Source organism: Phycodurus eques, chromosome 8 (genome assembly GCF_024500275.1).
Source record: "Phycodurus eques isolate BA_2022a chromosome 8, UOR_Pequ_1.1, whole genome shotgun sequence".
In the NCBI taxonomy this organism is placed as follows: Eukaryota; Metazoa; Chordata; class Actinopteri; order Syngnathiformes; family Syngnathidae; genus Phycodurus; species Phycodurus eques.
The window spans coordinates 19,946,215-19,970,778 of record NC_084532.1 but is presented as its reverse complement, the minus strand read 5'-3'; positions in this window follow the sequence as shown (position 1 = coordinate 19,970,778).

The following is a 24,564-nucleotide window of genomic DNA, read 5'->3' as shown; positions in this document are numbered from 1 at the left end:
TTTCGCCGCACGACCTCCGAGAGGCTTGGAAGAGACCTCATCTGAAAGGTGGATTCAAAACGATCGAGTGTGTCGAATGTCAGCCTACTAGCTCAAACTTAAGGGTTCTAAAGTTCTGCCGAAATCACATAGGTCGTCATGTTACAATTTAGTCAAAGGACTCGTCCTGGAGCGAAACGGAATGCTTCGACGCTCGTGTTTCGGCCGCACGACCTACGAGAGGTTCGGAAGAGACCTCATCTGAAAGGTGGATTCACAACGATCGAGTGTGTCGAATGTCAGCCCACAATCTCAAACTTAAGGGTTCAAAGGTTCTGCCGAAATCACATAGATCGTCATGTTACAATTTAGTCAATAAAGGCCAACTACTGGAGCGAAACGGAATGCTTCGAAGCTCGTGTTTCGGCTGCACGAACTCCGAGAGGATTGGAAGAGACATCATCTGAAAGGTGGATTCACAACGATCAAGTGTGTCGAACGTCAGCCCACTAGCTCAAACTTAAGGGTTCAAAAGCTCTGCCGAAATCATATCGGTCGTCATGTTACAATTTAGTCAATAAAGGCCTAAGACTGGAGCGAAACGGAATGCTTCGGCGCTTGTGTTTCGTCCGCACGACCTCCGAGAGGCATGGAAGAGAACTCATCTGAAAGGTGGATTCCCAACGATCGAGTGTGTCGAACGTCAGCCCACAATCTCAAACTTAAGGGTTCAAAAGTTCTGCCGAAATCATATCGGTCGTCATGTTACAATTTAGTCAATAAAGGCCTACGACTGGAGCGAAACGGAATGCTTCGACGCTTGTGTTTCGACCGAAAGACCTCCGAGAGGCTTGGAAGAGACCTCATCTGAAAGGAAGATTCACAACGATCGAGTGTGTCGAACGTCAGCCCACTAGCTCAAACTTAAGGGTTCCAAAGTTCTGCCGAAATCACATAGGTCGTCATGTTTCAATTTAGTCAATAAAGGCCTACTACTGGAGCGAAACGGAATGCTTCGACGCTCGTGTTTCAGCCGCACGACCTCCGAGAGGCTTGGAAGAGACCTCATCTGAAAGGTGGATTCACAACGATCGAGTGTGTCGAACGTCAGCCCACAATCTCAAACTTAAGAGTTCAAAAGTTCTGCCGAAATCACATCGGGCGTCATGTTACAATTTAGTCAAAGGACTAGTACTGGAGCGAAACGGAATGCTCGTGTTTCGGCCGCACGACCTACGAGAGGTTTGGAAGAGACCTCATCTGAAAGGTGGATTCCCAAAGATGGAGTGTGTCGAACGTCAGCCCACTAGTTCAAACTTAAGGGTTCAAAAGTTCTGCATAAATCACATAGGTCGTCATGTTACAATTTAGTCAATAAAGGCCAACTACTGGAGCGAAACGGAATGCTTCGAAGCTCGTGTTTCGGCTGCACGAACTCCGAGAGGTTTGGAAGAGACATAATCTGAAAGGTGGATTCACAACGATCGAGTGTGTCGAACGTCAGCCCACTAGCTCAAACTTAAGGGATCAAAAGTTCTGCCGAAATCACATAGGTCGTCATGTATTAATTTAGTCAATAAAGGCCTACTACTGGAGCGAAACGGAATGCTTCGACGCTCGTGTTTCAGCCGCACGACCTCCGAGAGGCTTGGAAGAGACCTCATCTGAAAGGTGGATTCAAAACGATCGAGTGTGTCGAATGTCAGTCTACTAGCTCAAACTTAAAGGTTCAAAAGTTCTGCCTAAATCACATAGGTCGTCATGTTACAATTTAGTCAATAAAGGCTTCCTACGGGAGCTAAACGGAATGCTACGACGCTCGTGTTTCTGCCGCACGATCTCCGAGAAGCTTGGAAAAGACGTCATCTGAAAGGTGGATTCAAAACGATCGAGTGTTTCGAAGGTCTGCCTACTAGCTCAAACTTAAGGGTTCTAAAGTTCTGCCGAAATCACATAGGTCGACATGTTGCAATTTAGTCAATAAAGGCCTACCACTGGAGCGAAACGGAATGCTTCGAAGCTCGGGTTTCGGCTGCACGAACTCCGAGAGGATTGGAAGAGACCTCATCTGAAAGGTGGATTCACAACGATCGAGTGTGTCGAACGTCAGCCCACTAGCTCAAACTTAAGGGTTCAAAAGTTCTGCCGAAATCATATCGGTCGTCATGTTACAATTTAGTCAATAAAGGCCTACGACTGGAGCAAAACGGAATGCTTCGACGCTTGTGTTTCGGCCGCACGACCTCAGAGAGGCTTGGAAGAGACCTCATCTGAAAGGTGGATTCACAACGATCGAGTGTGTCGAATGTCAGCCCACAATCTCAAACTTAAGGGTTCAAAGGTTCTGCCGAAATCACATAGGTCGTCATGTTACAATTTAGTCAAGAAAGGCCTACTATTGGAGCGAAACGGAATGCTTCGAAGCTCGTGTTTCGGCTGCACGAACTCCGAGAGGATTGGAAGAGACCTCATCTGAAAGGTGGATTCACAACGATCGATTGTGTCGAACGTCAGCCCACTAGCTCAAACTTCAGGGTTCAAAAGCTCTGCCGAAATCATATCGGTCGTCATGTTACAATTTAGTCAATAAAGGCCTAAGAATGGAGCGAAACGGAATGCTTCAACGCTTGTGTTTCGGCCGCACGACCTCCGAGAGGCTTGGAAGAGACCTCATCTGAAAGGTGGATTCAAAACGATCGAGTGTGTCGAATGTCAGCCCACAATCTCAAACTTAAGGGTTCAAAGGTTCTGCCGAAATCACATAGATCGTCATGTTACAATTTAGTCAATAAAGGCCTACTATTGGAGCGAAACGGAATGCTTCGGCGCTTGTGTTTCGTCCGCACGACCTCCGAGAGGCATGGAAGAGAACTCATCTGAAAGGTGGATTCACAACGATCGAATGTGTCGAACGTCAGCCCACTAGCCCAAACTTAAGAGTTCAAAAGTTCTGCCGAAATCACATAGGTCGTCATGTTTCAATTTCGTCAATAAAGGCCTACAACTGGAGCGAAACGGAATGCTTCGACGCTCGTGTTTCAGCCGCACGGCCTCCGAGAGGCTTGGAAGAGACCTCATCTGAAAGGTGGATTCACAACGATCAAGTGTGTCGAACGTCAGCCCACAAGCTCAAACTTAAGGGTTCAAAAGTTCTGCCGAAATCACATCGGTCATCATGTTACAATTTAGTCAATAAAGGACTACTACTGGAGCGAAACGGAATGCTTCGACGCTCGTGTTTCGGCCGCACGACCTCCGAGAGGCTTGGAAGAGACCTCATCTGAAAGGTGGATTCCCAACGATCGAGTGTGTCGAACGTCAGCCCATAATCTCAAACTTAAGGGTTCAAAAGTTCTGCCGAAATCATATCGGTCGTCATGTTACAATTTAGTCAATAAAGGCCAACTACTGGAGCGAAACGGAATGCTTCGAAGCTCGTGTTTCGGCTGCACGAACTCCGAGAGGATTGGAAGAGACCTCATCTGAAAGGTGGTTTCACAACGATCGAGTGTGTCGAACGTCAGCCCACTAGCTCAAACTTAAGGGTTCAAAAGTTCTGCCGAAATCATATCGGTCGTCATGTTACAATTTAGTCAATAAAGGCCTACGACTGGAGCAAAACGGAATGCTTCGACGCTTGTGTTTCGGCCGCACGACCTCAGAGAGGCTTGGAAGAGACCTCATCTGAAAGGTGGATTCACAACGATCGAGTGTGTCGAATGTCAGCCCACAATCTCAAACTTAAGGGTTCAAAGGTTCTGCCGAAATCACATAGGTCGTCATGTTACAATTTAGTCAAGAAAGGCCTACTATTGGAGCGAAACGGAATGCTTCGAAGCTCGTGTTTCGGCTGCACGAACTCCGAGAGGATTGGAAGAGACCTCATATGAAAGGTGGATTCACAACGATCGAGTGTGTCGAACGTCAGCCCACTAGCTCAAACTTAAGGGTTCCAAAGTTCTGCCGAAATCACAAATGTCGTCATGTTTCAATTGAGTCAATAAAGGCCTACTACTGGAGCGAAACGGAATGGTTCGATGCTCGTGTTTCAGCCGCACGACCTCCGAGAGGCTTGGAAGAGACCTCATCTGAAAGGTGGATTCACAACGATCGAGTGTGTCAAACGTCAGCCCACTAGTTCAAAATTAAGGGTTCAAAAGTTCTGCCGAAATCACATGGGTCGTCATGTTTCAATTTAGTCAATAAAGGCCTACTACTGGAGCGAAACGGAATGCTTCGACGCTCGTGTTTCAGCCGCACGACCTCCGAGAGGCTTGGAAGAGACCTCATCTGAAAGGTGGATTCAAAACGATCGAGTGTGTCGAATGTCAGCCTACTAGCTTAAACTTAAGGGTTCCAAAGTTCTGCCGAAATCACATAGGTCGTCATGTTACAATTTAGTCAATAAAGGCCTACTATTGGAGCGAAACGGAATGCTTCGATGCTCGTGTTTCAGCCGCACGACCTCCGAGAGGCTTGGAAGAGACCTCATCTGAAAGGTGGATTCAAAACGATCGAGTGTGTCGAATGTCAGCCTACTAGCTCAAACTTAAGGGTTCTAAAGTTCTGCCGAAATCACATAGGTCGTCATGTTACAATTTAGTCAAAGGACTCGTCCTGGAGCGAAACGGAATGCTTCGACGCTCGTGTTTCGGCCGCACGACCTACGAGAGGTTTGGAAGAGACCTCATCTGAAAGGTGGATTCACAACGATCGAGTGTGTCGAATGTCAGCCCACAATCTCAAACTTAAGGGTTCAAAGGTTCTGCCGAAATCACATAGATCGTCATGTTACAATTTAGTCAATAAAGGCCAACTACTGGAGCGAAACGGAATGCTTCGAAGCTCGTGTTTCGGCTGCACGAACTCCGAGAGGATTGGAAGAGACATCATCTGAAAGGTGGATTCACAACGATCAAGTGTGTCGAACGTCAGCCCACTAGCTCAAACTTAAGGGTTCAAAAGCTCTGCCGAAATCATATCGGTCGTCATGTTACAATTTAGTCAATAAAGGCCTAAGACTGGAGCGAAACGGAATGCTTCGGCGCTTGTGTTTCGTCCGCACGACCTCCGAGAGGCATGGAAGAGAACTCATCTGAAAGGTGGATTCCCAACGATCGAGTGTGTCGAACGTCAGCCCACAATCTCAAACTTAAGGGTTCAAAAGTTCTGCCGAAATCATATCGGTCGTCATGTTACAATTTAGTCAATAAAGGCCTACGACTGGAGCGAAACGGAATGCTTCGACGCTTGTGTTTCGACCGAAAGACCTCCGAGAGGCTTGGAAGAGACCTCATCTGAAAGGAAGATTCACAACGATCGAGTGTGTCGAACGTCAGCCCACTAGCTCAAACTTAAGGGTTCCAAAGTTCTGCCGAAATCACATAGGTCGTCATGTTTCAATTTAGTCAATAAAGGCCTACTACTGGAGCGAAACGGAATGCTTCGACGCTCGTGTTTCAGCCGCACGACCTCCGAGAGGCTTGGAAGAGACCTCATCTGAAAGGTGGATTCACAACGATCGAGTGTGTCGAACGTCAGCCCACAATCTCAAACTTAAGAGTTCAAAAGTTCTGCCGAAATCACATCGGGCGTCATGTTACAATTTAGTCAAAGGACTAGTACTGGAGCGAAACGGAATGCTCGTGTTTCGGCCGCACGACCTACGAGAGGTTTGGAAGAGACCTCATCTGAAAGGTGGATTCCCAAAGATGGAGTGTGTCGAACGTCAGCCCACTAGTTCAAACTTAAGGGTTCAAAAGTTCTGCATAAATCACATAGGTCGTCATGTTACAATTTAGTCAATAAAGGCCAACTACTGGAGCGAAACGGAATGCTTCGAAGCTCGTGTTTCGGCTGCACGAACTCCGAGAGGTTTGGAAGAGACATAATCTGAAAGGTGGATTCACAACGATCGAGTGTGTCGAACGTCAGCCCACTAGCTCAAACTTAAGGGATCAAAAGTTCTGCCGAAATCACATAGGTCGTCATGTATTAATTTAGTCAATAAAGGCCTACTACTGGAGCGAAACGGAATGCTTCGACGCTCGTGTTTCAGCCGCACGACCTCCGAGAGGCTTGGAAGAGACCTCATCTGAAAGGTGGATTCAAAACGATCGAGTGTGTCGAATGTCAGTCTACTAGCTCAAACTTAAAGGTTCAAAAGTTCTGCCTAAATCACATAGGTCGTCATGTTACAATTTAGTCAATAAAGGCTTCCTACGGGAGCTAAACGGAATGCTACGACGCTCGTGTTTCTGCCGCACGATCTCCGAGAAGCTTGGAAAAGACGTCATCTGAAAGGTGGATTCAAAACGATCGAGTGTTTCGAAGGTCTGCCTACTAGCTCAAACTTAAGGGTTCTAAAGTTCTGCCGAAATCACATAGGTCGACATGTTGCAATTTAGTCAATAAAGGCCTACCACTGGAGCGAAACGGAATGCTTCGAAGCTCGGGTTTCGGCTGCACGAACTCCGAGAGGATTGGAAGAGACCTCATCTGAAAGGTGGATTCACAACGATCGAGTGTGTCGAACGTCAGCCCACTAGCTCAAACTTCAGGGTTCAAAAGCTCTGCCGAAATCATATCGGTCGTCATGTTACAATTTAGTCAATAAAGGCCTAAGAATGGGGCGAAACGGAATGCTTCAACGCTTGTGTTTCGGCCGCACGACCTCCGAGAGGCTTGGAAGAGACCTCATCTGAAAGGTGGATTCACAACGATCGAGTGTGTCGAATGTCAGCCCACAATCTCAAACTTAAGGGTTCAAAGGTTCTGCCGAAATCACATAGATCGTCATGTTACAATTTAGTCAATAAAGGCCTACTATTGGAGCGAAACGGAATGCTTCGGCGCTTGTGTTTCGTCCGCACGACCTCCGAGAGGCATGGAAGAGAACTCATCTGAAAGGTGGATTCACAACGATCGAATGTGTCGAACGTCAGCCCACTAGCTCAAACTTAAGAGTTCAAAAGTTCTGCCGAAATCACATAGGTCGTCATGTTTCAATTTCGTCAATAAAGGCCTACAACTGGAGCGAAACGGAATGCTTCGACGCTCGTGTTTCAGCCGCACGGCCTCCGAGAGGCTTGGAAGAGACCTCATCTGAAAGGTGGATTCACAACGATCAAGTGTGTCGAACGTCAGCCCACAAGCTCAAACTTAAGGGTTCAAAAGTTCTGCCGAAATCACATCGGTCATCATGTTACAATTTAGTCAATAAAGGACTACTACTGGAGCGAAACGGAATGCTTCGACGCTCGTGTTTCGGCCGCACGACCTCCGAGAGGCTTGGAAGAGACCTCATCTGAAAGGTGGATTCCCAACAATCGAGTGTGTCGAACGTCCGCCCATAATCTCAAACTTAAGGGTTCAAAAGTTCTGCCGAAATCATATCGGTCGTCATGTTACAATTTAGTCAATAAAGGCCTACTATTGGAGCGAAACGGAATGCTTCGGCGCTTGTGTTTCGTCCGCACGACCTCCGAGAGGCATGGAAGAGAACTCATCTGAAAGGTGGATTCACAACGATCGAATGTGTCGAACGTCAGCCCACTAGCTCAAACTTAAGAGTTCAAAAGTTCTGCCGAAATCACATAGGTCGTCATGTTTCAATTTCGTCAATAAAGGCCTACAACTGGAGCGAAACGGAATGCTTCGACGCTCGTGTTTCAGCCGCACGGCCTCCGAGAGGCTTGGAAGAGACCTCATCTGAAAGGTGGTTTCACAACGATCGAGTGTGTCGAACGTCAGCCCACAAGCTCAAACTTAAGGGTTCAAAAGTTCTGCCGAAATCACATAGGTCGTCATGTTACAATTTAGTCAAAGGACTAGTCCTGGAGCGAAACGGAATGCTTCGACGCTCGTGTTTCGGCCGCACGACCTACGAGAGGTTTGGAAGAGACCTCATCTGAAAGGTGGATTCCCAACGATCGAGTGTGTCGAACGTCAGCCCACTAGTTCAAACTTAAGGGTTCAAAAGTTCTGCATAAATCACATAGGTCGTCATGTTACAATTTAGTCAATAAAGGCCAACTACTGGAGCGAAACGGAATGCTTCGAAGCTCGTGTTTCGGCTGCCAAAACTCCGAGAGGATTGGAAGAGACATCATATGAAAGGTGGATTCACAACGATCGAGTGTGTCGAACGTCAGCCCACAATCTCAAACTTAAGGGTTCAAAAGTTCTGCCGAAATCATATCGGTCGTCATGTTACAATTTAGTCAATAAAGGCCTACGACTGGAGCAAAACGGAATGCTTCGACGCTTGTGTGTCGGCCGCAAGACCTCAGAAAGGCTTGGAAGAGACCTCATCTGAAAGGTGGATTCACAACGATCGAGTGTGTCGAATGTCAGCCCACAATCTCAAACTTAAGGGTTCAAAGGTTCTGCCGAAATCACATAGGTCGTCATGTTGCAATTTAGTCAATAAAGGCCTACCACTGGAGCGAAACGGAATGCTTCGAAGCTCGGGTTTCGGCTGCACGAACTCCGAGAGGATTGGAAGAGACCTCATCTGAAAGGTGGATTCACAACGATCGAGTGTGTCGAACGTCAGCCCACTAGCTCAAACTTCAGGGTTCAAAAGCTCTGCCGAAATCATATCGGTCGTCATGTTACAATTTAGTCAATAAAGGCCTAAGAATGGGGCGAAACGGAATGCTTCAACGCTTGTGTTTCGGCCGCACGACCTCCGAGAGGCTTGGAAGAGACCTCATCTGAAAGGTGGATTCACAACGATCGAGTGTGTCGAATGTCAGCCCACAATCTCAAACTTAAGGGTTCAAAGGTTCTGCCGAAATCACATAGATCGTCATGTTACAATTTAGTCAATAAAGGCCTACTATTGGAGCGAAACGGAATGCTTCGGCGCTTGTGTTTCGTCCGCACGACCTCCGAGAGGCATGGAAGAGAACTCATCTGAAAGGTGGATTCACAACGATCGAATGTGTCGAACGTCAGCCCACTAGCTCAAACTTAAGAGTTCAAAAGTTCTGCCGAAATCACATAGGTCGTCATGTTTCAATTTCGTCAATAAAGGCCTACAACTGGAGCGAAACGGAATGCTTCGACGCTCGTGTTTCAGCCGCACGGCCTCCGAGAGGCTTGGAAGAGACCTCATCTGAAAGGTGGATTCACAACGATCAAGTGTGTCGAACGTCAGCCCACAAGCTCAAACTTAAGGGTTCAAAAGTTCTGCCGAAATCACATCGGTCATCATGTTACAATTTAGTCAATAAAGGACTACTACTGGAGCGAAACGGAATGCTTCGACGCTCGTGTTTCGGCCGCACGACCTCCGAGAGGCTTGGAAGAGACCTCATCTGAAAGGTGGATTCCCAACAATCGAGTGTGTCGAACGTCCGCCCATAATCTCAAACTTAAGGGTTCAAAAGTTCTGCCGAAATCATATCGGTCGTCATGTTACAATTTAGTCAATAAAGGCCTACTATTGGAGCGAAACGGAATGCTTCGGCGCTTGTGTTTCGTCCGCACGACCTCCGAGAGGCATGGAAGAGAACTCATCTGAAAGGTGGATTCACAACGATCGAATGTGTCGAACGTCAGCCCACTAGCTCAAACTTAAGAGTTCAAAAGTTCTGCCGAAATCACATAGGTCGTCATGTTTCAATTTCGTCAATAAAGGCCTACAACTGGAGCGAAACGGAATGCTTCGACGCTCGTGTTTCAGCCGTACGGCCTCCGAGAGGCTTGGAAGAGACCTCATCTGAAAGGTGGTTTCACAACGATCGAGTGTGTCGAACGTCAGCCCACAAGCTCAAACTTAAGGGTTCAAAAGTTCTGCCGAAATCACATAGGTCGTCATGTTACAATTTAGTCAAAGGACTAGTCCTGGAGCGAAACGGAATGCTTCGACGCTCGTGTTTCGGCCGCACGACCTACGAGAGGTTTGGAAGAGACCTCATCTGAAAGGTGGATTCCCAACGATCGAGTGTGTCGAACGTCAGCCCACTAGTTCAAACTTAAGGGTTCAAAAGTTCTGCATAAATCACATAGGTCGTCATGTTACAATTTAGTCAATAAAGGCCAACTACTGGAGCGAAACGGAATGCTTCGAAGCTCGTGTTTCGGCTGCCAAAACTCCGAGAGGATTGGAAGAGACATCATATGAAAGGTGGATTCACAACGATCGAGTGTGTCGAACGTCAGCCCACAATCTCAAACTTAAGGGTTCAAAAGTTCTGCCGAAATCATATCGGTCGTCATGTTACAATTTAGTCAATAAAGGCCTACGACTGGAGCAAAACGGAATGCTTCGACGCTTGTGTGTCGGCCGCAAGACCTCAGAAAGGCTTGGAAGAGACCTCATCTGAAAGGTGGATTCACAACGATCGAGTGTGTCGAATGTCAGCCCACAATCTCAAACTTAAGGGTTCAAAGGTTCTGCCGAAATCACATAGGTCGTCATGTTACAATTTAGTCAAGAAAGGCCTACTATTGGAGCGAAACGGAATGCTTCGAAGCTCGTGTTTCGGCTGTACGAACTCCGAGAGGATTGGAAGAGACCTCATATGAAAGGTGGATTCACAACGATCGAGTGTGTCGAACGTCAGCCCACTAGCTCAAACTTAAGGGTTCTAAAGTTCTGCCGAAATCACATAGGTCGTCATGTTACAATTTAGTCAATAAAGGCCTACTATTGGAGCGAAACGGAATGCTTCGGCGCTTGTTTCGTCCGCACGACCTCCGAGAGGCATGGAAGAGAACTCATCTGAAAGGTGGATTCACAACGATCGAGTGTGTCGAACGTCAGCCCACTAGCTCAAACTTAAGAGTTCAAAAGTTCTGCCGAAATCACATAGGTCGTCATGTTTCAATTTCGTCAATAAAGGCCTACAACTGGAGCGAAACGGAATGCTTCGACGCTCGTGTTTCAGCCGCACGGCCTCCGAGAGGCTTGGAAGAGACCTCATCTGAAAGGTGGATTCACAACGATTGAGTGTGTCGAACGTCAGCCCATAATCTCAAACTTAAGGGTTCAAAAGTTCTGCCGAAATCATATCGGTCGTCATGTTACAATTTAGTCAATAAAGGCCAACTACTGGAGCGAAACGGAATGCTTCGAAGCTCGTGTTTCGGCTGCACGAACTCCGAGAGGATTGGAAGAGACCTCATCTGAAAGGTGGTTTCACAACGATCGACTGTGTCGAACGTCAGCCCACAAGCTCAAACTTAAGGGTTCAAAAGTTCTGCCGAAATCACATAGGTCGTCATGTTACAATTTAGTCAAAGGACTAGTCCTGGAGCGAAACGGAATGCTTCGACGCTCGTGTTTCGCCCGCACGACCTACGAGAGGTTTGGAAGAGATCTCATCTGAAAGGTGGATTCCCAACGATCGAGTGTGTCGAACGTCAGCCCACTAGTTCAAACTTAAGGGTTCAAAAGTTCTGCATAAATCACATAGGTCGTCATGTTACAATTTAGTCAATAAAGGCCAACTACTGGAGCGAAACGGAATGCTTCGAAGCTCGTGTTTCGGCTGCACGAACTCCGAGAGGATTGGAAGAGACCTCATCTGAAAGGTGGTTTCACAACGATCGACTGTGTCGAACGTCAGCCCACAAGCTCAAACTTAAGGGTTCAAAAGTTCTGCCGAAATCACATAGGTCGTCATGTTACAATTTAGTCAAAGGACTAGTCCTGGAGCGAAACGGAATGCTTCGACGCTCGTGTTTCGGCCGCACGACCTACGAGAGGTTTGGAAGAGATCTCATCTGAAAGGTGGATTCCCAACGATCGAGTGTGTCGAACGTCAGCCCACTAGTTCAAACTTAAGGGTTCAAAAGTTCTGCATAAATCACATAGGTCGTCATGTTACAATTTAGTCAATAAAGGCCAACTACTGGAGCGAAACGGAATGCTTCGAAGCTCGTGTTTCGGCTGCCAAAACTCCGAGAGGATTGGAAGAGACATCATATGAAAGGTGGATTCACAACGATCGAGTGTGTCGAACGTCAGCCCACAATCTCAAACTTAAGGGTTCAAAAGTTCTGCCGAAATCATATCGGTCGTCATGTTACAATTTAGTCAATAAAGGCCTACGACTGGAGCAAAACGGAATGCTTCGACGCTTGTGTTTCGGCCGCACGACCTCAGAGAGGCTTGGAAGAGACCTCATCTGAAAGGTGGATTCACAACGATCGAGTGTGTCGAATGTCAGCCCACAATCTCAAACTTAAGGGTTCAAAGGTTCTGCCGAAATCACATAGGTCGTCATGTTACAATTTAGTTAAGAAAGGCCTACTATTGGAGCTAAACGGAATGCTTCGATGCTCGTGTTTCAGCCGCACGACCTCCGAGAGGCTTGGAAGAGACCTCATCTGAAAGGTGGATTCACAACGATCGAGTGTGTCAAACGTCAGCCCACTGGTTCAAAATTAAGGGTTCAAAAGTTCTGCCGAAATCACATGGGTCGTCATGTTTCAATTTAGTCAATAAAGGCCTACTACTGGAGCGAAACGGAATGCTTCGACGCTCGTGTTTCAGCCGCACGACCTCCGAGAGGCTTGGAAGAGACCTCATCTGAAAGGTGGATTCAAAACGATCGAGTGTGTCGAATGTCAGCCTACTAGCTCAAACTTAAGGGTTCCAAAGTTCTGCCGAAATCACATAGGTCGTCATGTTACAATTTAGTCAATAAAGGCCTACTATTGGAGCGAAACGGAATGCTTCGATGCTCGTGTTTCAGCCGCACGACCTCCGAGAGGCTTGGAAGAGACCTCATCTGAAAGGTGGATTCACAACGATCGAGTGTGTCAAACGTCAGCCCACTAGTTCAAAATTAAGGGTTCAAAAGTTCTGCCGAAATCACATGGGTCGTCATGTTTCAATTTAGTCAATAAAGGCCTACTACTGGAGCGAAACGGAATGTTTCGACGCTCGTGTTTCAGCCGCACGACCTCCGAGAGGCTTGGAAGAGACCTCATCTGAAAGGTGGATTCAAAACGATCGAGTGTGTCGAATGTCAGCGTACTAGCTCAAACTTAAGGGTTCTAAAGTTCTGCCGAAATCACATAGGTCGTCATGTTACAATTTAGTCAATAAAGGCCTACTATTGGAGCGAAACGGAATGCTTCGGCGCTTGTTTCGTCCGCACGACCTCCGAGAGGCATGGAAGAGAACTCATCTGAAAGGTGGATTCAGAACGATCGAGTGTGTCGAACGTCAGCCCACTAGCTCAAACTTAAGAGTTCAAAAGTTCTGCCGAAATCACATAGGTCGTCATGTTTCAATTTCGTCAATAAAGGCCTACAACTGGAGCGAAACGGAATGCTTCGACGCTCGTGTTTCAGCCGCACGGCCTCCGAGAGGCTTGGAAGAGACCTCATCTGAAAGGTGGATTCACAACGATCAAGTGTGTCGAACGTCAGCCCACAAGCTCAAACTTAAGGGTTCAAATGTTCTGCCGAAATCACATCGGTCATCATGTTACAATTTAGTCAATAAAGGACTACTACTGGAGCGAAACGGAATGCTTCGACGCTCGTGTTTCGGCCGCACGACCTCCGAGAGGGTTGGAAGAGACCTCACCTGAACGGTGGATTCCCAACGATCGAGTGTGTCGAACGTCAGCCCATAATCTCAAACTTAAGGGTTCAAAAGTTCTGCCGAAATCATATCGGTCGTCATGTTACAATTTAGTCAATAAAGGCCAACTACTGGAGCGAAACGGAATGCTTCGAAGCTCGTGTTTCGGCTGCACGAACTCCGAGAGGATTGGAAGAGACCTCATCTGAAAGGTGGATTCACAACGATCGAGTGTGTCGAATGTCAGCCCACAAGCTCAAACTTAAGGGTTCAAAAGTTCTGCCGAAATCACATAGGTCGTCATGTTACAATTTAGTCAATAAAGGCCTACGACTGGAGCGAAACGGAATGCTTCGACGCTTGTGTTTCGACCGCAAGACCTCCGAAAGGCTTGGAAGAGACCTCATCTGAAAGGGGGATTCACAACGATCGAGTGTGTCGAATGTCAGCCCACAATCTCAAACTTAAGGGTTCAAAGGTTCTGCCGAAATCACATAGGTCGTCATGTTACAATTTAGTCAATAAAGGCCTACTATTGGAGCGAAACGGAATGCTTCGAAGCTCTTGTTTCGGCTGCACGAACTCCGAGAGGATTGGAAGAGACCTCATCTGAAAGGGGGATTCACAACGATCGAGTGTGTCGAACGTCAGCCCACTAGCTCAAACTTAAGGGATCAAAAGTTCTGCCGAAATCACAAAGGTCATCATGTGACAATTTAGTCAATAAAGGCCTACTCCTGGAGCGAAACGGAATGGTTCGAAGCTCGTGTTTCGGCCGCACGAACTCCGAAAGGATTGCAAGAGACCTCCTCTAAAAGGTGGATTCAAAACGATCGAGTGTGTCGAATGTCAGTCTACTAGCTCAAACTTAAAGGTTCAAAAGTTCTGCCGAAATCACAAAGGTCATAATGTGACAATTTAGTCAATAAAGGCCTACTCCTGGAGCGAAACGAAATGCTTCAAAGCTCGTGTTTCGGCTGCACGACCTCCGAGAGGCTTGGAAGAGACCTCATCTGAAACGTGGATTCACAACGATCGGGTGTGTCAAACGTCAGCCCACTAGTTCAAAATTAAGGGTTCAAAAGTTCTGCCGAAATCACATGGGTCGTCATGTTTCAATTTAGTCAATAAAGGCCTACTACTGGAGCGAAACGGAATGCTTCGACGCTCGTGTTTCAGCCGCACGACCTCCGAGAGGCTTGGAAGAGACCTCATCTGAAAGGTGGATTCAAAACGATCGAGTGTGTCGAATGTCAGCCTACTAGCTCAAACTTAAGGGTTCTAAAGTTCTGCCGAAATCACATAGGTCGTCATGTTACAATTTAGTCAATAAAGGCCTACTATTGGAGCGAAACGGAATGCTTCGGCGCTTGTGTTTCGTCCGCACGACCTCCGAGAGGCATGGAAGAGACCTCATCTGAAAGGTGGATTCACAACGATCGAGTGTGTCGAATGTCAGCCTACTAGCTCAAACTTAAGGGTTCCAAAGTTCTGCCGAAATCACATAGGTCGTCATGTTACAATTTAGTCAATAAAGGCCTACTATTGGAGCGAAACGGAATGCTTCGATGCTCGTGTTTCAGCCGCACGACCTCCGAGAGGCTTGGAAGAGACCTCATCTGAAAGGTGGATTCACAACGATCGAGTGTGTCAAACGTCAGCCCACTAGTTCAAAATTAAGGGTTCAAAAGTTCTGCCGAAATCACATGGGTCGTCATGTTTCAATTTAGTCAATAAAGGCCTACTACTGGAGCGAAACGGAATGCTTCGACGCTCGTGTTTCAGCCGCACGACCTCCGAGAGGCTTGGAAGAGACCTCATTTGAAAGGTGGATTCAAAACGATCGAGTGTGTCGAATGTCAGCGTACTAGCTCAAACTTAAGGGTTCTAAAGTTCTGCCGAAATCACATAGGTCGTCATGTTACAATTTAGTCAATAAAGGCCTACTATTGGAGCGAAACGGAATGCTTCGGCGCTTGTTTCGTCCGCACGACCTCCGAGAGGCATGGAAGAGAACTCATCTGAAAGGTGGATTCACAACGATCGAGTGTGTCGAACGTCAGCCCACTAGCTCAAACTTAAGAGTTCAAAAGTTCTGCCGAAATCACATAGGTCGTCATGTTTCAATTTCGTCAATAAAGGCCTACAACTGGAGCGAAACGGAATGCTTCAACGCTCGTGTTTCAGCCGCACGGCCTCCGAGAGGCTTGGAAGAGACCTCATCTGAAAGGTGGATTCACAACGATCAAGTGTGTCGAACGTCAGCCCACAAGCTCAAACTTAAGGGTTCAAATGTTCTGCCGAAATCACATCGGTCATCATGTTACAATTTAGTCAATAAAGGACTACTACTGGAGCGAAACGGAATGCTTCGACGCTCGTGTTTCGGCCGCACGACCTCCGAGAGGGTTGGAAGAGACCTCACCTGAACGGTGGATTCCCAACGATCGAGTGTGTCGAACGTCAGCCCATAATCTCAAACTTAAGGGTTCAAAAGTTCTGCCGAAATCATATCGGTCGTCATGTTACAATTTAGTCAATAAAGGCCAACTACTGGAGCGAAACGGAATGCTTCGAAGCTCGTGTTTCGGCTGCACGAACTCCGAGAGGATTGGAAGAGACCTCATCTGAAAGGTGGATTCACAACGATCGAGTGTGTCGAATGTCAGCCCACAAGCTCAAACTTAAGGGTTCAAAAGTTCTGCCGAAATCACATAGGTCTTCATGTTACAATTTAGTCAATAAAGGCCTACGACTGGAGCGAAACGGAATGCTTCGACGCTTGTGTTTCGACCGCAAGACCTCCGAAAGGCTTGGAAGAGACCTCATCTGAAAGGGGGATTCACAACGATCGAGTGTGTCGAATGTCAGCCCACAATCTCAAACTTAAGGGTTCAAAGGTTCTGCCGAAATCACATAGGTCGTCATGTTACAATTTAGTCAATAAAGGCCTACTATTGGAGCGAAACGGAATGCTTCGAAGCTCTTGTTTCGGCTGCACGAACTCCGAGAGGATTGGAAGAGACCTCATCTGAAAGGGGGATTCACAACGATCGAATGTGTCGAACGTCAGCCCACTAGCTCAAACTTAAGGGATCAAAAGTTCTGCCGAAATCACAAAGGTCATCATGTGACAATTTAGTCAATAAAGGCCTACTCCTGGAGCGAAACGGAATGGTTCGAAGCTCGTGTTTCGGCCGCACGAACTCCGAAAGGATTGCAAGAGACCTCATCTAAAAGGTGGATTCAAAACGATCGAGTGTGTCGAATGTCAGTCTACTAGCTCAAACTTAAAGGTTCAAAAGTTCTGCCGAAATCACAAAGGTCATAATGTGACAATTTAGTCAATAAAGGCCTACTCCTGGAGCGAAACGAAATGCTTCGAAGCTCGTGTTTCGGCTGCACGACCTCCGAGAGGCTTGGAAGAGACCTCATCTGAAACGTGGATTCACAACGATCGGGTGTGTCAAACGTCAGCCCACTAGTTCAAAATTAAGGGTTCAAAAGTTCTGCCGAAATCACATGGGTCGTCATGTTTCAATTTAGTCAATAAAAGCCTACTACTGGAGCGAAACGGAATGCTTCGACGCTCGTGTTTCAGCCGCACGACCTCCGAGAGGCTTGGAAGAGACCTCATCTGAAAGGTGGATTCAAAACGATCGAGTGTGTCGAATGTCAGCCTACTAGCTCAAACTTAAGGGTTCTAAAGTTCTGCCGAAATCACATAGGTCGTCATGTTACAATTTAGTCAATAAAGGCCTACTATTGGAGCGAAACGGAATGCTTCGGCGCTTGTGTTTCGTCCGCACGACCTCCGAGAGGCATGGAAGAGAACTCATCTGAAAGGTGGATTCACAACGATCGAGTGTGTCGAACGTCAGCCCACTAGCGCAAACTTAAGAGTTCAAAAGTTCTGCCGAAATCACATAGGTCGTCATGTTTCAATTTCGTCAATAAAGGACTACTACTGGAGCAAAACGGAATGCTTCGACGCTCGTGTGTCGGCCGCACGACCTCCGAGAGGCTTGGAAGAGACCTCATCTGAAAGGTGGATTCCCAACGATTGCGTGTGTCGAACGTCAGCCCATAATCTCAAACTTAAGGGTTCAAAAGTTCTGCCGAAATCATATCGGTCGTCATGTTACAATTTAGTCAATAAAGGCCTCCGACTGGAGCGAAACGGAATGCTTCGACGCTTGTGTTTCGGCCGCACGACCTCCGAGAGGCTTGGAAGAGACCTCATCTGAAAGGTGGATTCACAACGATCGAGTGTGTCGAATGTCAGCCCACAATCTCAAACTTAAGGGTTCAAAGGTTCTGCCGAAATCACATAGATCGTCATGTTACAATTTAGTCAATAAAGGCCTACTATTGGAGCGAAACGGAATGCTTCGAAGCTCGTGTTTCGGCTGCACGAACTCCGAGAGGATTGGAAGAGACTTCATCTGAAAGGTGGATTCACAACGATCGAGTGTGTCGAACGTCAGCCCACTAGCTCAAACTTAAGGGTTCCAAAGTTCTGCCGAAATCACATAGGTCGTCATGTTTCAATTTAGTCAATAAAGGCCTACTACTGGAGCGAAACGGAATGCTTCGACGCTCGTGTTTCAGCCGCACGACCTCCGAGAGGCTTGGAAGAGACCTCATCTGAAAGGTGGATTCACAACGATCGAGTGTGTCGAACGTCAGCCCACTAGCTCAAACTTAAGAGTTCAAAAGTTCTGCCGAAATCACATCGGTCGTCATGTTTCAATTTAGTCAATAATGGCCTCCTACTGGAAGGAAACGGAATGCTTCGATGCTCGTGTTCCGGCCGCACGACCTCCGAGAAGCTTGGAAAAGACCTCATCTGAAAGGTGGATTCAAAACGATCGAGTGTGTCGAAGGTCAGCCTACTAGCTCAAACTTAAGGGTTCTAAAGTTCTACCGAAATCACATTGGTCGACATATTACAATTTAGTCAATAAAGGCCTACTATTGGAGCGAAACGGAATGCTTCGAAGCTCGTGTTTCGGCTGCACGAACTCCGAGAGGATTGGAAGAGACCTCATCTGAAAGGTGGATTCACAGCGATCGAGTTTGTCGAACGTCAGCCCATAATCTCAAACTTAAGGGTACAAAAGTTCTGCCGAAATCATATCGGTCGTCATGTTACAATTTAGCCAATAAAGGCCTACGACTGGAGCGAAACGGAATGCTTCGACAATTGTGTTTCGGCCGCACAACCTCCGAGAGGCTTGGAAGAGACCTCATCTGAAAGGTGGATTCACAAGGATCGAGTGTGTCGAATGTCAGCCCACAATCTCAAACTTAAGGGTTCAAAGGTTCTGCCGAAATCATATCGGTCGTCATGTTACAATTTAGTCTATAAAGGCCTCCGACTGGAGCGAAACGGAATGCTTCGACGCTTGTGTTTCGGCCGCACGACCTCCGAGAGGCTTGGAAGAGACCTCATCTGAAAGGTGGAGTCACAACGATCGAGTGTGTCGAATGTCAGCCCACAATCTCAAACTTAAGGGTTCAAAGGTTCTGCCGAAATCACATAGATCGTCATGTTACAATTTAGTCAATAAAGGCCTACTATTGGAGCGAAACGGAATGCTTCGAAGCTCGTGTTTCGACTGCACGAACTCCGAGAGGATTGGAAGAGACCTCATCTGAAAGGTGGATTCACAACGATCGAGTGTGTCGAACGTCAGCCCACTAGCTCAAACTTAAGGGTTCCAAAGTTCTGCCGAAATCACATAGGTCGTCATGTTTCAATTTAGTCAATAAAGGCCTACTACTGGAGCGAAACGGAATGCTTCGACGCTCGTGTTTCAGCCGCACGACCTCCGAGAGGCTTGGAAGAGACCTCATCTGAAAGGTGGATTCACAACGATCGAGTGTGTCGAACGTCAGCCCACTAGCTCAAACTTAAGAGTTCAAAAGTTCTGCCGAAATCACATCGGTCGTCATGTTTCAATTTAGTCAATAATGGCCTCCTACTGGAAGGAAACGGAATGATTCGATGCTCGTGTTCCGGCCGCACGACCTCCGAGAAGCTTGGAAAAGACCTCATCTGAAAGGTGGATTCAAAACGATCGAGTGTGTCGAAGGTCAGCCTACTAGCTCAAACTTAAGGGTTCTAAAGTTCTACCGAAATCACATAGGTCGACATATTACAATTTAGTCAATAAAGGCCTACTATTGGAGCGAAACGGAATGCTTCGATGCTCGTGTTTCGGCTGCACGAACTCCGAGAGGATTGGAAGAGACCTCATCTGAAAGGTGGATTCACAACGATCGAGTGTGTCGAACGTCAGCCCATAATCTCAAACTTAAGGGTTCAAAAGTTCTGCCGAAATCATATCGGTTGTCATGTTACAATTTAGTCAATAAAGGCCTACGACTGGAGCGAAACGGAATGCTTCGACAATTGTGTTTCGGCCGCACAACCTCCGAGAGGCTTGGAAGAGACCTCATCTGAAAGGTGGATTCACAAGGATCGAGTGTGTCGAATGTCAGCCCACAATCTCAAACTTAAGGGTTCAAAGGTTCTGCCGAAATCACATAGGTCGTCATGTTACAATTTAGTCAATAAAGGCCTACTATTGGAGCGAAACGGAATACTTCGAAGCTCGTGTTTCGGCTGCACGAACTCCGAGAGGATTGGAAGAGACCTCATCTGAAAGGTGGATTCAAAACGATCGAGTGTGTCGAAGGTCAGCCTACTAGCTAAAACATAAGGGTTCTAAAGTTCTGCCGAAATCACATAGGTCGACATGTTACAATTTAGTCAATAAAGGCCTACTATTGGAGCAAAACGGAATGCTTCGAAGCTCGTGTTTCGGCTGCACGAACTCTGAGAGGATTGGAAGAGACCTCATCTGAAAGGTGGATTCACAACTATCGAGTGTGTCGAACGTCAGCCCACAAGCTCAAACTTAAGGGTTCAAAAGTTCTGCCGAAATCACATAGGTCGTCATGTTACAATTTAGTCAAAGGACTAGTACTGGAGCGAAACGTAATGCTTCGACGCTCGTGTTTCGGCCGCACGACCTACGAGAGGCTTGGAAGAGACCTCATCTGAAAGGTGGATTCCCAACGATCGAGTGTGTCGAACGTCAGCCCACTAGTTCAAACTTAAGGGTTCAAAAGTTCTGCATAAATCACAGAGGTCGTCATGTTACAATTTAGTCAATAAAGGCCAACTACTGGAGCGAAACGGAATGCTTCGAAGCTCGTGTTTCGGCTGCACGAACTCCGAGAGGATTGGAAGAGACATCATCTGAAAGGTGGATTCACAACGATCGAGTGTGTCGAACGTCAGCCCACTAGCTCAAACTTAAGGGATCAAAAGTTCTGCCGAAATCACATAGGTCGTCATGTTTCAATTTAGTCAATAAAGGCCTACTACTGGAGCGAAACGGAATGCTTCGACGCTCGTGTTTCAGGCGCACGGCCTCCGAGAAGCTTGGAAGAGACCTCATCTGAAAGGTGGATTCACAACGATCAAGTGTGTCGAACGTCAGCCCACAAGCTCAAACTTAAAGGTTCAAATGTTCTGCCGAAATCACATAGGTCAGCATGTTACAATTTAGACAATAAAGGCCTACTACTGGAGCGAAACGGAATGCTTCGATGCTCGTGCTTCGGCCGCACGAACTCCGAGAGGCTTGGAAGAGATCTCATCTGAAAGGTGGATTCACAACGATCGAGTGTGTCGAATGTCAGCCGACTAGCTCAAATTTAAGGGTTCAAAAGTTCTGCCGAAATCACAAAGGTCGTCATGTTACAATTTAGTCAATATAGGCCTACTACTGGAGCGAAACGGAATGCTTCGACGATCGTGTTTCGGCCGCACGACCTCCGAGAGGCTTGGAAGAGACCTCATCTGAAAGATGGATTCACAACGATCGAGTGTGTCAAACGTCAGCCCACTAGTTCAAACTTAAGGGTTCAAAAGTTCTGCCGAAATCACATAGGTCGTCATGTTAATATTTAGTCAATAAAGGCCTACGACTGGAGCGAAACGGAATGCTTCGACGCTTGTGTTTCGGCCGCACGACCTCCGAGAGGCTTGGAAGAGACCTCATCCGAAAGGTGGATTCAGAACGATCGAGTGTGTCGAATGTCAGCCCACAATCTCAAACTTAAGGGTTCAAAGGTTCTGCCAAAATCACATAGGTCGTCATGTTACAATTTAGTCAATAAAGGCCTACTATTGGAGCGAAACGGAATGCTTCGAAGCTCGTGTTTCGGCTGCACGAACTCCGAGAGGATTGGAAGAGACCTCATCTGAAAGGTGGATTCACAACGATCGAGTGTGTCGAACGTCAGCCCACTAGCTCAAACTTAAGGGTTCCAAAGTTCTGCCGAAATCACATAGGTCGTCATGTTTCAATTTAGTCAATAAAGGCCTACTACTGGAGCGAAACGGAATGCTTCGACGCTCGTGTTTCAGGCGCACGACCTCCGAGAGGCTTGGAAGAGACCTCATCTGAAAGGTGGATTCACAACGATCAAGTGTGTCGAACGTCAGCCCACTAGCTCAAACTTAAGGGATCAAAAGTTCTGCCGAAATCACATCGGTCGTCATGTTTCAATTTAGTCAATAATGGCCTCCTACTGGAAGGAAACGGAATGCTTCGATGCTCGTGTTCCGGCCGCACGACCTCCGAGAAGCTTGGAAAATACCTCATCTGAAAGGTGGATTCAAAACGATCGAGTGTGTCGAAGGTCAGCCTACTAGCTCAAACTTAAGGGTTCTAAAGTTCTACCGAAATCACATAGGTCGACATATTACAATTTAGTCAATAAAGGCCTACTATTGGAGCGAAACGGAATGCTTCGAAGCTCGTGTTTCGGCTGCACGAACTCCGAGAGGATTGGAAGAGACGTCATCTGAAAGGTGGATTCACAACGATCGAGTGTGTCGAACGTCAGCCCACAAGCTCAAACTTAAGGGTTCAAAAGTTCTGCCGAAATCACATAGGTCGTCATGTTACAATTTAGTCAATAAAGGCCTACTACTGGAGCGAAACGGAATGCTTCGACGCTCGTGTTTCAGCCGCACGACCTCCGAGAGGATTGGAAGAGAACTCATTTGAAAGGTGGATTCAAAACGATCGAGTGCGACGAACGTCAGCCCACGAGCTCAAACTTAAGGGTTCAAAAGTTCTGCCGAAATCACATTGGTTGTCATGTTACAATTTAGTCAATAAAGGCCTACTACTGGAACGAAACTGAATGCTTTGACAGTCGCCGCTCGGCCGCACGAAGTCTGAGAGTCTTGGAAGAGACGTCATCTGAAAGGTGGTTTCACAACGATCGAGTGTGTCAAACGTCAGCCCACTAGTTCAAACTTAAGGGTTCAAAAGTTCTGCCGAAATCACATAGGTCGTCATGTTACAATTTAGTCAATAATGGCCTCCTACTGGAAGGAAACGGAATGCTTCGATGCTCGTGTTCCGGCCGCACGACCTCCGAGAAGCTTGGAAAAGACCTCATCTGAAAGGTGGATTCAAAACGATCGAGTGTGTCGAAGGTCAGCCTACTAGCTCAAACTTAAGGGTTCTAAAGTTCTACCGAAATCACATAGGTCGACATATTACAATTTAGTCAATAAAGGCCTACTATTGGAGCAAAACGGAATGCTTCGAAGCTCGTGTTTCGGCTGCACGAACTCCGAGAGGATTGGAAGAGACCTCATCTGAAAGGTGGATTCACAACGATCGAGTGTGTCGAACGTCAGCCCACAAGCTCAAACTTAAGGGTTCAAAAGTTCTGCCGAAATCACATAGGTCGTCATGTTACAATTTAGTCAATAAAGGCCTACTACTGGAGCGAAACGGAATGCTTCGACGCTCGTGTTTCAGCCGCACGACCTCCGAGAGGATTGGAAGAGACCTCATTTGAAAGGTGGATTCAAAACGATCGAGTGCGACGAACGTCAGCCCACGAGCTCAAACTTAAGGGTTCAAAAGTTCTGCCGAAATCACATTGGTTGTCATGTTACAATTTAGTCAATAACGGCCTACTACTGGAACGAAACTGAATGCTTTGACAGTCGCCGCTCGGCCGCACGAAGTCTGAGAGGCTTGGAAGAGACGTCATCTGAAAGGTGGTTTCACAACGATCGAGTGTGTCAAACGTCAGCCCACTAGTTCAAACTTAAGGGTTCAAAAGTTCTGCCGAAATCACATAGGTCGTCATGTTACAATTTAGTCAATAAAGGCCTACTACTGGAGCGAAACGGAATGCTTCGACGCTCGTGTTTCAGCCGCACGACCTCCGAGAGGATTGGAAGAGACCTCATTTGAAAGGTGGATTCAAAACGATCGAGTGCGTCGAACGTCAGCCCACTAGTTCAAACTTAAGGGTTCAAAAGTTCTGCATAAATCACAGAGGTCGTCATGTTACAATTTAGTCAATAAAGGCCAACTACTGGAGCGAAACGGAATGCTTCGAAGCTCGTGTTTCGGCTGCACGAACTCCGAGAGGATTGGAAGAGACATCATCTAAAAGGTGGATTCACAACGATCGAGTGTGTCGAACGTCAGCCCACTAGCTCAAACTTAAGGGATCAAAAGTTCTGCCGAAATCACATAGGTCGTCATGTTTCAATTTAGTCAATAAAGGCCTACTACTGGAGCGAAACGGAATGCTTCGACGCTCGTGTTTCAGCCGCACGGCCTCCGAGAGGCTTGGAAGAGACCTCATTTGAAAGGTGGATTCACAACGATCAAGTGTGTCGAACGTCAGCCCACAAGCTCAAACTTAAGGGTTCAAAAGTTCTGCCGAAATCACATAGGTCATCATGTTACAATTTAGACAATAAAGGCCTACTACTGGAGCGAAACGGAATGCTTCGATGCTCGTGCTTCGGCCGCACGAACTCCGAGAGGCTTGGAAGAGATCTCATCTGAAAGGTGGATTCCCAACGATCGAGTGTGTCGAATGTCAGCCGACTAGCTCAAATTTAAGGGTTCAAAAGTTCTGCCGAAATCACAAAGGTCGTCATGTTACAATTTAGTCATTATAGGCCTACTACT